Source organism: Piliocolobus tephrosceles, chromosome 12 (genome assembly GCF_002776525.5).
Source record: "Piliocolobus tephrosceles isolate RC106 chromosome 12, ASM277652v3, whole genome shotgun sequence".
NCBI lineage: Eukaryota > Metazoa > Chordata > Mammalia > Primates > Cercopithecidae > Piliocolobus > Piliocolobus tephrosceles.
This window is the reverse complement of record NC_045445.1, coordinates 69873291-69887125: the sequence shown is the minus strand read 5'-3', so window position 1 is coordinate 69887125 and position 13835 is coordinate 69873291. Positions and strand designations below refer to the sequence as shown.

Sequence of the window (13835 nt, the reverse complement as noted above, 5' to 3'; positions counted from 1 at the left end):
GAAGGAAGGAAGGAAGGAAGGAAGGAAGGAAGGAAGGAAGGAAGGAAAGAAGGAAGGAATTAAATGATGTCATGAACCCATTAATTATTTTATAAGATTTAATAAAAGTTTTACCTAAGGCATGTTGTTATTACATCCAAAACGATTTAGAACCATGTTTTTAACAAGAGAGCCAAAAAAAGCCCACTATATATTTAGAAAATAAATCACTAATGGCACTTATTGTTTATGCATTTCTGCCTAAAACACATTTTATAATTCATTAATGTACTATTATATGCTTTAGTAGTTTATCTCCCTAAACAATACAATGTGTGTCTGCTAGAAAACTAATCTTAGTACTAAATGTTAAAGTATCAGGAAATTCCATTTGGCCTATAGCAGCAATTATATTTGTTTGCATTCATTAATTGGAGGAAGAATTGATCATGCTTTTGATAGCTTATTATAATAATTTCAACTACAAATCATATTTATATTTTCCACCACTGGACACGATTTTGAGGTGTTTACAATGTACTCTACGGCTTAAAAAATAAACGTGTTCATGAAAACAAAACTTGCAATGAGGCTTCCAAAAAAGATTTTGGTGTTCAACATGGAAAAGCTACTATATTCAGTTTCTGGTGAAACTGACAGGAAGGTAGCTTTGGTGACTGTGTGAGAAATAAATTGTAGAAACAACATATAAGAGACAAAGTAGTTCAGTTTATGATGACCTGGACCAGGACAATGAGAGTGGAAACGGAAAGAAAGCAAAACGTTAATCACCTAAACGGGTCTCTCCAACCTGGAAATAATAAAAACAAAAGACTGTGCATACAATGGAAAACAGTAATGGAAATAGTATGTAGTCAAAGACTCAATCAGTATTAACGCTGTAACCCAAGGCACACAAGAATGTCACTTTTAGGGTATAATTTTGAGGAAATTACCTGTTTTCCTTGCAGCATAAGCAATAAATTATATACTTTGTGTCATTTCAAAATACTTTCAATTTTTCATCGAACAATTTTTTTTTACATTATTTCAATAACATCTATGTTGATGTTACTTCTTCCATCTCCTGTGGAGCTCAGCACTTTCTCTTCAAACTGATGTCCTTTATTATAAGAGTGTTTTATTTAGAGTCATTATTTCAATTCCTTTCCTTAATTTAATTTAATATGGCTATGTTTTATGAGCCCCAGGGTATCAGCACAGGTTAACAATAAATTTAACTTTCTTTCTTTATATCAGCTTTTTTATATAAATAATTGAACTTTATTTCTAATTCAAATTCCTCTTGTTCTGGTTGGCAAAAACTTAATCTCAGTTAATTCTGTGTGTTTTTCTTAATTTGGAGTCCACCCATCCCATTGCTTCCTTCACCCCAGAATTATATCTTTTTTCTGGGAAAGGGGATACATTAAGTGACAGCATCACAGGAAGAATGGCAGTATCTGGACTTCTGTCACCATTGAAACCCACTAATATGTTATAATGTACACTCACCCATCGGGTTCTCTGTCTATCCTCATAGGTCACAGCTACATCATCCCTCGCTTCATCAGGGCCTCTTCAAATTTACCCCTGTTTCAGTTACTCTGTACCCCTCCCAGAAAAAAATCTTTGGCTACTCACCCATTCTATTCTGAGGCTACTGATAAATTTCTGAGGCCATCTCAAGCACTGTCTATCTAGATGTGAAATTCAAGGTAGTTCTCATCTTGTATTATTTCTATGATAATGCTGCATTTTTTTTTTTTTTTTTTTTTTTTTTTGAGACGGAGTCTAGCTCTGTCACCCAGGCTGGAGTGCAGTGGCCGGATCTCAGCTCACTGCAAGCTCCGCCTCCCGGGTTTACGCCGTTCTCCTGCCTCAGCCTCCGGAGTAGCTTCCGGAGTAGCTGGGACTACAGGGGCCCGCCACCACGCCCAGCTAATTTTTTTTGTATTTTTTAGTAGAGACGGGGTTTCACCGTGTTAGCCAGGATGGTCTCGATCTCCTGACCTCGTGATCTGCCCGTCTCGGCCTCCCAAAGTGCTGGGATTACAGGCTTGAGCCACCGCGCCCGCCGACAATGCTGCATTAAAAAAAAAAAAAAAAAAAAAAAAAAACCAACAATCTAAGTAGCATATAACAAGTAATGGCTATTTTTCCTTTCTCTCAGATCTGTGGATAAGCTTTAGGTATCTTTTGTTTAGGCTTTCCAGTCAAATTTAAGTATTTCCTCAGATATAATCTACTGGCATAGGGAGGTATACTGCATCTACTCTACTTGGAGTCTATATGAGGTCACATGACAAATGGTATGGGAGATATTTTTTAAAGGGGAGAGATCTCTTGATCTGTGTTAGGTGGCTACTCTGTTTTTTGTTTTGTTTTGTTTTTTACTTTATACACCTTTTTATATGATTATAAACTGTGACTTTTTCTTGTTAACATATTCTAATTGTACAATTTTATGGGATAAAATTTGGTGCTTCAATACATGCATATGTTGTAATATAATCAAAACAGAATTATTAACACCAGCACCTTATGCATTTATCATTTTTTATGGTGAGAACATTCAAAGGCCTCTCATCTGGCTATTATGTAACATATAATACCTTACTGTTAACTATAGACACCCTCCTGTGCAAAAAAAATAAGAAAGTTGATATTATAGAAATGGAGAATGGAATAGGAAACTGTTTTTAAACAATAAAATTTAAAGGTCAATTTTCAAAAGAAAAAAGCAGGGTAAAACGTTTGCAAAGTGAATGTAAATGTATATTTAAAGATTTGCTAAGAGGGTAGATCTTATGTTTAGTGTTTTTAACACACAGTCATGTGCGTGAGTGCACATGCACATGCACACACATACACACAGGCACACAGAGAAAATAAAAAATAGTACAAAAAGCTGTAGGAGATTTTGTTTTCTTTTACATATTCCATGCTAAGAATATAATACTTTCATAATAAGAAAATAAAACCAAACATTTTTTTAAAAAGCATTAAACATCATACAAATAATGAAGGAAATATTTACTATTAGCAGTTAGCAGGCTTTTTCGATTCTTTTGTTTTTAAATTTTTTACTTCCATAGGTTATTGGGAAACAGGTGGTATTTGGTTACATGAATAAGTGCTTTGGTGGTGATTTGCAAGATTTCGGTTCACCCATCACCCAAGCAGTATACACTGCTTCCAATTTGTAGTTTTTTACTCCTCACCCCCTTCCAATCCTTTTCCCTGCGTCCCCGAAGTCCATTATGTCATGCTTATACCTATGCATTCTCATAGCTTATCTCCCACTTACGAGTGAGAACATTCGATATTTGGTTTTTCATTGCTGAGTTACTTGGCTTAGAATAATCATCTCCAATGTCATCCAAGTCACTGTGAATATCATTAATTCATTCATGTTTATTACTGAGTAGTATTCCATAGTGTGTGTGTGTGTGTGTGTGTGTGTGTGTGTGTGTGTGTATCACAGTTTCTTCATCCACTCATTGATTAATTGGCATTTGGGTTGGTTCCACATTTTTGTAATTGTGAATCGTGTTGCTATAAACATTTGTGTGCAATTAACATTTTGTATAATGACTTCTTTTCCTCTGGATAGATATTCAGTAGTGGGATTCCTTGATCAAATGGTACTTCTACTTTCAGTTCTTTAAGGAATCTCCACACTGTTTTCCATAGTGATTGTATTAGTTTACAGTCCCACTGGCAGTGAAGAAGTGATCCCTGTTCAGCACATCCACACCAACGTATATTATTTTTTGATTTTTTGATTATGGCCATTCTTGCGAGAGTAAAGTGGTATCGCATTGTGGTGTTGATTTGCATTTCCCTGGTCATTAGTGAGGTTGAGCATTTTTTCATGTTTGTTGGCCATTTGTGTATCTTCTTTAGAGAACTGTCTATTCATATCCTTAGCCCACGTTTTGATGGGATTGTTTTTTCCTTGTTAATTTGTTTGAGTTTGTTGTAGATCCTGGATGTTTGTCCTTTGTCAGATGTATAGATTTTGAAGAATTTCTCTCAGTCTGTAGGTTGTCTGTTTACTCTGCTGACTATTCCTTTTGCTGTGCAAAAGCTTTTCAGTTCAATTAAGTTCCAGCTGTTTATCTTTGTTTTTATTGCTTATTTTTCATCTTCATCTTCTCTATATTGAAGTATCTATTTAATTATTTGATTCATTTATACTGGGTTATTCGTTTTATCATTATTGAACTCTGAGAACTTGTTTTTCATATTCTGGATGCAGATCCTTTATAATCCATGAGTTCACAAATACTTTATCTCCATATGTGGCTTCTCTTTTTATTCTATCAACAATGTCTTTCAAAGAGAAGTCATTTTTAATTTTGATAATGCCCAATTTGTCATTGTATCTTCTAACAGATAATGCTATTGATTTAACATCTGAAAATCCTTTGCATAATTCAAAGTAAGAAAAACTTTTTCTAATGTTGTATTTTAGATGTTTTATGGTTTAAGTTTATATTTAGAACTATGATTTATTTCAAGTTAACTTTTGTACATGCTATAAGGTGATAGTCAAGGTTTATATTTTTCATGGAAATATTCCAGAATCACTATTTATATATAAAAAATGTATGCATCTGAGGTTCCTTTGAACCATTGTCAAAAATCAGTTGCCTGATCAGCAAGATGACAGACTAAGCAGCTCCAGGTCTTTATTTCCCACACAGAGGCACCAGGAAAACAACTAAACATAGACAAGAATACCTTTTTGATAATTCTAGAAAACAGCTGAAAAGCTAAGGCACACAAGTCAACACAAAATCAACAAGAAATTTTAGTGAAAGGGGTAGAAAACTTTACAAGTGGAAGGAAACCCCCCATACTAGGGCCCATCTTTCAGGATGAAAACAAGAGTGGACCATGTATCCAATGTTCTGGTTTGTCTAGAGATTACTAGAGTGATTTTTTTTTTTTTTTTTTTTTTTTTTGCCTGACATAGAGTGATGAGTAGATTGGAGACCTAGTTTGGGAGTCATTGAGAACAGTTGAGCACCCAGCAGGTTAGAACTGCAGTTCCTCAGGCAAACACCAGAGGGAGCAAGAGATTACACCAGAAGAAGCAAGGGCAGACAGTTTAGGAAATTTGAGACTGGTAAAAGCACATGCACAAGCCCCAAAATGACACATTTTCAGAAAATATTTGAGAGCTCATAGAACCTCTAACAGGCTGATTAGTGAATGGTTTCCCCTGTACAAAGCTATACTTTAAACACTGGGAGAGATGGTGGTTTTCTAATGCCCAAATCTCAACAAAAGATTATAAGGTATACAAAGAAACAGGAAAACATGGCTCAAGGAAAGGAACAAAATAAAACCCAAGAAGCCAACCTAAAGGAATGCAGCTCTATGAGCTACCTCACAATAAATGTAAAATAACCGTGTTAAAGATGTTTGACAAGGTAAAAGAAAATATTGAGAGAAATCTAAATAAAATCATATGAAGAATGCAAAAGCCAAAAACACAACAACAAAGAGATGGAAAATATAAGTGCATAATGGTGGAGTATGTATGAGATAGTCTTTATTTCCTCAACAAAGATAAACAATTTGGCAACTATTCATGAACAAAAATAAATCTGAAAGTGCATAGGACCCACTTAAAAATTGTTTTACAGAAACTCAGCAAGTTACAAGAGAACATGTATAAAAAATTTAATAAAATCAGGAAACCAACACAAAAACAAAATGAAAAACTAATCAAAGAGATTACAAATATTACTATTTTTTAAAAAGCAGTAATTTTTGGGCTGAAGGAGAAAATGGCTGAATTAAAATTGCAATAGAAAGCTTTAACAGAAGACTAGATTTAGCAGAAGAAAGAATAAATAAACTCAAGGAAATGTCATTGAAATCATTTAGTCAGAGGATAAAATAAAAAGAATTGAAAGTCTACAAGATTTATGGCACACCTTCAAGAGAGCAAACATTCCAATAATAATATGTTTTCCCCTTGATATCCTTGTGAAATTGGCTTCGGAATGCCTCAGAGATACTGAACTCTATGGATGCTTAAGTCTCGTATATAAAATATTATAGTATTTGCCTATAACCTGAGAACATTGTCCCATATACTTTAAGTCATCTTTAGATTAACCTAACACTATGTAAATGTCATGCAAACACTTGTTGTACTGTATTTTTTTATTTTTATTTTTTATTGATGTTTTGTTATTTTTCCTTTTCTTAAATATTTTTTCTCCATGATTGGTTGAATATGTTGATGCAGAACCTGCAAATATAGAGAGCTAAATGTATTTATATGAGGAGACGAGAGAGAATTTATACCAGAAAGCTTATTTAAAGGAGTAATAGTTGAAAACTTCCCAAATCTGGGACATGATGTAAATATCTAGGTATAGGAAGTTCAGAATTCTCCAATAAAATTTAACCCAAAGAAGAGTTCACTAAGACATGTTAAAATGAAGCTATCAAAATTCAGAGACAAATAAAGAATTCTGAAAACACCAAGAGAATGTAAGCATATCACATATTAGGGAGCACCAATATGACTATTGGAGGATTTCTCTGCAGAAACCTTGTAGGCCAAGAAATTGTAAGAATGTACTAAAAGCAAAACAAGACTGTAAACCAAGAATACTTTGCCCAGAAAAGCTGTTTTTCAGAAACGAGGGAGAAATAAAGACTTTCTCAGACAAAAAAAAAAAAAAAAGCAGCTAAGGGATTTTATCACCACTAGTCCTGCCTTATAGGAAATGACAAAAGAGACTATTTTCCTAGAAGAAAATAATTACTAATTAGTTCCATGAAAACATAGGAAAGTTTGTTCTCAGATGCATAATTGGCAAATATTCTCTTTCATTCTGTAGGTTGACTCTTTATTTGGTTGATTATTTATTTTGCTGTGCAGAAGCTTTTCAGTTTAATTAAGTCTCATTTCTCTACTTTTGTTTTCAATTCACTTGCTTTTGAGATCTCAGTCATAAATTCTTTGCCTAGGCCAGTGTTGGGAAGAGTTTTTTCTAGGTTTTCTTCAATAAATTTTAGTTTCAGATCTTACATTTAAGTCACTAATCCATTTTTAGTTGAATTTTGTATATGATGAGAGATAGAGATCCACTTTTATTCTTCTACCTATGACTATCCAACTTTTCAAACACCATATATTAAACAGGGTATCCTTTCTCCATTGTTTTTGCCTACTTTATCAAAGATGCATTAGTGGAAGGTGTGAGGCATTATTTCTGAGGTCTCTATTCTGTTCCAGTGATCTATGTATCTATTTTTACACCAGTAGCATGCTTTTATTTATTTATTTATTTTTATTTTTTGAGACAGAGTCTTGTTCTGTAGCCCAGGCTAGAGTGCAGTGGCACAATCTCGGCTCACTGCAAGCTCCGCTTCCTGGGTTCACACCATTCTCCTGCCTCAGCCTCCCAAGTAGCTGGGCCTACAGGCACCCGCCACCATGCCTGGCTAATTTTTTTGTATTTTTAGTAGAGACGGGGTTTCACTGCGTTATCCAGGATGGTCTCAATCTCCAGACCTCATGATTCACCCACCTCGGCCTCCCAAAGTGCTGAGATTACAGGTGTGAGCCACCCCGCCTGGCTGCATGCTGTTTTGATTACTACATGCTTGTGATATAATTTGAAGTCAAATAATGTGATGCTTCTAGCTTTGTTCTTTTTGCTTAATACTGATTTGGCTATATAGGCTCTTTTTTGGTTCCACATAAATTTGAGAATAATTCTTTTCTGATTTTGTAAAAAATGACACTGGCATTTTGATAGGAATTGCATTGAATCTGTACATTACTTTCGGCAGTTTGGTCATTTTAACCATATTGATTCTTCTAATCCATGAGCATGGGATGTTTTCCTCTCTGTTTATATGATGCATTATTTCTTTATTTGGTGTTTTATAGTTTTTCTTGTAGAGATGTTTTACCTCTTACATTAATTGTACTGTGAGGTGTTTTGGATATTTTGCAGCTGTTGTAAATGGGACAGATTCCTTGATTTGGATCTCATCCTGGTAGTTATTGGTGTATAGAAATGCTACTAATTTTGTATGTTGATTTTGTATCCTGAGACTTTACTTAATTCATTTATCAAATTCAGGAATCTTGTGAGGATTCTTTAGCGTTTTCTAAGTTCATATCTGCCAAAACAAATCATTTCATTTTTTCTCTCTCAATTTAGATACATTTTTTTTTCTTTCTCTTGCTGAATAGTTCTGGCTGTTACTTCCAGTACTATGTTGCATAGGAGTGGTGAAAGTGGATAGACTTTTCTTGTTCCAGTTCTTAGTGGAAATGCTTTCAACTATTCTCCATTTAGTATAATGTTGGCTATGAGTTTTCATATATGGATTTTATTCTTATCAGGTATGTTCATTCTATGCTGACTTTGTTTTGGTTATTTCTTATGAAAGAATGTTAAATTATATCTGATGCTTTTCTGCATCAATTGAGATGACCACACTTTTTTTTTTTTTTTCAGTGTTGCTTATGTGGTAAATTATTTATTGACTTATGTGTGTTGAACTATTCTCACATGCCTGGAATAAAATCCATGAGATCATGGTGTTTTACGTTTTCAACAGGTTTTTGGATTTGGTTTGCTAGACCTTGTTGATAATTTTTGAAACTATCCTCATCAGGGATATTGATCTTTAATTTTCTTTTTAGTTGTGTCCTTTACTGGTTTTCCTCCTTCTCAGTTATTTAGAAAAGTTTCAGTAGGATTGGTACAAGTTCTTTGCATGTCTGGAAGAATTCATATACTCCCAAGTACATGAAAACATGTGAATACGTGTACTCATGAGTAGTGGGATTGAATCAGTAATAACAAAACTCTCAACAAAGAAAAGCTTGGCAGTATGTTGTTGGGTGATTTTTTATTACTTATTAAATCTCACTAGTCACTATTCATTATTGGTCCTTTCAGCATTCTATGTATTCCTAATTTAATCTGAGCAGGTTGTATGTTTTCAGGAATTTATTCGTTTTCTCTGTTTTCTTGTCTGTGAGTGCAGAGAATTTCACAGTAGTCTCTAATAATCTTTTGTATTTCTGTGTAATAAGTTGTCGTGTCTCCTTTTTATGTTTATTTGGATATTCTCTCTTCCACATTTTTATTAGTCTAGCTAGTGTTTTATCAATTTTGTATTTCTAATGAAACTAATTTTTGTCTATTCATATCATGTATTGTATTTTTCTATCAATTTTTCTTCACTTCATTTCTGCTGTTTGTTATTTCTTTTATTTTACTAGCTTTGGTTTTGGTTTGATTTTCTTTGTCTAGTTCTTTGGAGTGCAATGTTAGATTTATAATTTCTGGTTTTTCTCTCCTTTTAATGTAGGAATTTAATGCTGTAAACTCTCCCTGTTGGCACTGTTTTTGGTGTATTTCAGAGGTTTTGGTATGTTGTGTCTTTGTTGATGCTTTTCAAAACACTTTTTAATTTGCATCTTGATTTCATCATGGACACAATGATCAATCATGAGAAAGTTTGTTGTCATGTATTTTATAGTTTTAAGACTTTATCTTGGTATTTACTTCTAGTTTTATTCCACCATAGTGTAAGAAGACACTCTATGTGATTCTGATTTTTTGGAATTTATTGTCACTATTTTTTTGAGTATCATATGGTCTATTTTGCAAAATGTTCCATGCACTAATGAGAACTATATTCTGCATTTGTTGAATAGGTTGTTCTGTAAATTTGTTAGATTCATTTGACCTGGAGTCCAATTTAATCTAGTATTTCTTTGTTGATATTCTGCCTCTGTTTTTCTAGTGTGTCAGTGGGCTGTTGAAGTCCCCCACTATTAGTGTATTGCTATCTATATCGCTTCCTAGGTCCACTAGTACTTTTATGAATCTGAGTGCTCTAGTTTTGGGTACACATATATTTAGGTTTTTTATATTTTCTTGTTGAATGAATTAATTTATAATTATATAATAACCTTGTCTTTTTTTACTATTGTTGATATAAAGTCTGTTTTATCTGATGAAAACATAGCTACTCCTGCTCTCTTTTGCTTTGCTATTTTTTTCACCACTTTTCCACGCATCTATAAGCATCTTTACCAGTTAGATATATTTTTTTGTAAAGAGAATATGGTTTAATCCTATTTTTTAGTCCATTCTGTTAGTCTATGTCTTTTAAGTTGAGTATTAATTTAATTTGTGTTCTAAGTTCACATTGACATGTAAGGTTTGGTTCCTGTCATGATGTTAACTGTTACCTACTTACTTTGTAGCCTTAATTGTATAATTGTTTTATAAGATCTGTGAGTTTTATACATTTATGTGTTTTGATTATGGTCAATATAGACTTTTCAGTTCCTTGTTTAGAAGTCCCTTGAGCACTTCTTGTAGGATCAGTGTAGTGCTTTTAAATTCCCTTAGCATTTGTATGTCTGGAAAATATTTCATTTTATTTTATTTTTTCATTTGGAAGGTTATAGCAAGATACAGAATTCATGGTTGGCTTTTTAAAAAGTCTAAAAAGGTACCTCAATCTTTTCTGAATTTTAAGTTTTATGATGCAAAATGTGCTGTTAATCTAGTGAGATTTCCTTTATTGGCAATTAGACAATTTTCTCTTGCAGTTTTTATGGTTTTTTCCTTCATATTAACTTTAGATTCTTTGATGACTATAGTTCTTTATGAAGTCCATCTTGCAATGTATCTTACTCGAGTTCTCTGAAGTTCCTGATTTTTTTCCCTTCATTTTTGTTTCAGTTAATTTCAAAAACCTGTCTTCAAGCCCTCGAAGATTCTTTCACTTGATCTATTGTTAAGACTTGCACCTGTATTTTGTAATTCCTTTAATCTTTTTTATTTCCAGAAGTGTTATTTTTTAGATAAATATCTATCTCCTTAGTACATTTTCCATTTATATTCTGATTTTTTATTTGTTTGTGTTGGTTTGGGGCTTCTTAAAATTCAGTGTCTCGAATTCTTTATTTGGTGTTTCAAAGATTGTATTATGGCTAGAATCCATTGAATGATCTCTGTGCTTTTGGAGTTTATAGCCATAAATGCTAAATGTAGTCATTGTGTGTCATTTTCTGACAGATCTTGGAATTATGACTTGGCAGGAGAATGGTGCCTATTTCTGGCAGAGTAAAAGGATAGCTGTAATTGGTATACTCTTTTCACTTAGATGGGTTTATTTAAAATGCCCCCAAAAGAATTTATGAATCATGGAATGAAATCAAATATTTATGGATTTGAAATTTTGTTTAGAAGACAGGATTGAGGAAATATTAATTGACAGAATTTGGTGATTAAGGAAAGGGAGATACCAAGATGATATCTAGATTTTTGCTTGATCAAGAACATAAATGGTGATGCCACTCCTCTGTTGATCTTAACTTCATGATATCTCTGATATACATTCTATCCTCTCTATTCTTAGCATCACTGCCCTAGTATAGGTCTTCAGATTCTCCTTCATAAACTATTCCAACAGTTTTCTGCATCCAGTATTGCTTTCCTCTAATTCATATACAGTACTGCTGCCAAAGCTATCTTTATAAAAGAGAAACTAAACTACATCACTCTGTTTTCAGAAAAAATTTCAATGCTCCCATATTAGTTTGTTTTCACACTGCTATAAATATACTACCTGAGACTGGTTAGTTTATAAACAAAAGAAGTTTACTTGACTCACAGTTCCACATGGCTGGGGAGACCTCAGGGAGCTTACAATCATGGGGGAAGGTGAAGGGGAGGCAAGCACCTTCTTCACAAGGTGGCAGGAGAGAGAGCGGGAGTGCAGAGGAAACTCCCCTTTTAAACCATCGGATCTTGTGAGAACTGACTCATTTTCATAAGAACAGCATGGGGAAAACTTCCCCCAAGAACCTATCACTTTCTCCCTGGATGCCTGGGGATTATAGGTCCCTCCCTAAACACTTGAGGATTACAATTGAAAATGAGATTTGGGACCCTTGTGCTGCGGCTCCGCGCGGCCTACAGTCCCGGGCCCCCGCCCCGCGCCGCCCGCCCGTCTGCCCGCCACGGAGCCCGGCCCCGATGGCCCAGCTGCGTCCGGCCCCGCCGCCATCCGCGAGGGCTGGTTCCAGGAGACCTGCAGTTTGTGGCCAGGCCACGCCCTGTCGCTGCAGGTGGAGCAGCTGCTCCACCACCGGCGCCCGCGCTACCAGGACATCCTAGTCTTCCGCAGTAAGACCTATGGCAACGTGCTGGTGTTGGACGGTGTCATCCAGTGCACGGAGAGGGACGAGTTCTCCTACCAGGAGATGATCGCCAACCTGCCTCTCTGCAGCCACCCCAACCCGCAAAAGGTGCTGATCATCGGGGGTGGAGATGGAGGTGTCCTGCGTGAGGTGGTGAAGCACCCCTCCGTGGAGTCTGTGGTCCAGTGTGAGATAGACGAGGATGTCATCCAAGTCTCCAAGAAGTTCCTGCCAGGCATGGCCATTGGCTACTCTAGCTCGAAGCTGACCCTACACGGTTTTGAGTTCATGAAACAGAATCAGGATGCCTCCGATGTGATCATCACTGACTCCTCAGACCCTATGGGCCCCGCCAAAAGTCTCTTCAAGGAGTCCTATTACCAGCTTAAGAAGACGGCCCTCAAGGAAGATGGTGTCCTCTGCTGCCAGGGCGAGTGCCAGTGGCTGCACCTGGACCTCATCAAGGAGATGCGGCAGTTCTGCCAGTCCCTGTTCCCCGTGGTGGCCTACGCCTACTGCACCATCCCCACCTACCCCAGCGGCCAGATCGGCTTCATGCTGTGCAGCAAGAACCCGAGCACCAACTTCCAGGAGCCGGTGCAGCCGCTGACGCAGCAGCAGGTGGCACAGATGCAGCTGAAGTACTACAACTCCAACGTGCACCGCGCCGCCTTCGTGCTGCCCGAGTTTGCCCTCAAGGCCCTGAATGATGTAAGCTGAGCCCAGGCGCCACCGCGGATGCCACCTAGGACCTCGGATCTTGGAGCCTGCAGGGTGCCTCGGCCCCTCCAGCCCTGGGCCAGACCTCCTCCCAGCTCTCGCCCACCAACCAAGTGTTACAAGCCCCAGAATGCTGCCCGGCCTACCCTGCTAGGCGGACTGTCTGTGTGTCTGTCTCTCTGGCGTTCCACCTCCAAGCCTATACCAGCTGTGTACAGCCCATCTCTCTGCCTTCTGTTGCCCCTCACGCACCAAACACGTGTATTTATAGCAAAAAAAAAAAAAAAAAAAAAAGAAAAAGAAAAAGAAAATGAGATTTGGGTGGGGACACAGAAACAAACCATATCAGCTCCTATAATAACATCCAGTGGTAACAGGAAAACATAGTATCTTGTCTAGAGCTACTGGGTTGCTGAGAAGACAGACCTACCATTTTCCTCAACTGGACAAAAAATATACTTTCTCAAGCCATTTGACAAATGGAAATAAACCCGATTGTCTATAAAGAATTGCAACTGCACTTACACAAATAGTTTTAGTTTATTTACTCCCAAGCTTCTCGTAAATAGCACAGAAGAGTAGGGCAAAGTATACTTCTAGGTAATGGTGATAAGTTTCACCATTATTTACACTAATTGAGCAGAAATGCATACATCCCTTTATGGTATGTTCTCCTTTCTCCTCTGCTTTTCACAGGGACTCTTACAATTATTGGTTTACCAGAATAACTAACTTTCTCTTTCATAATATGCTATGGCTATCATGACCAAGGTATTAGACAAGTAAGAGAATAAATATTAAGATTCTAAGGTAACTGATTGGATCAGGGCCTCACCTACCTAGGGAGATCCAGAGTGCGAAGAGCAAGAGGCTTGAAGAATGCTAACATAATTTAGCGAAACTAGAGTCAAACACT

At 36.3% G+C, this 13835-nt stretch overlaps 1 pseudogene across 1 annotated transcript; it reads left to right on the top strand.

Moving 5' to 3' along the window:
- The first annotated feature begins 11083 nt into the window (after positions 1 to 11083).
- LOC111536457 lies at positions 11084 to 13213 on the top strand (annotated as a pseudogene). The gene is made up of 2 exons (XR_002729741.3): positions 11084 to 11141; positions 11940 to 13213. The product of XR_002729741.3 is annotated as a spermidine synthase pseudogene (transcript).
- The last annotated feature ends 622 nt before the right edge of the window (positions 13214 to 13835 follow it).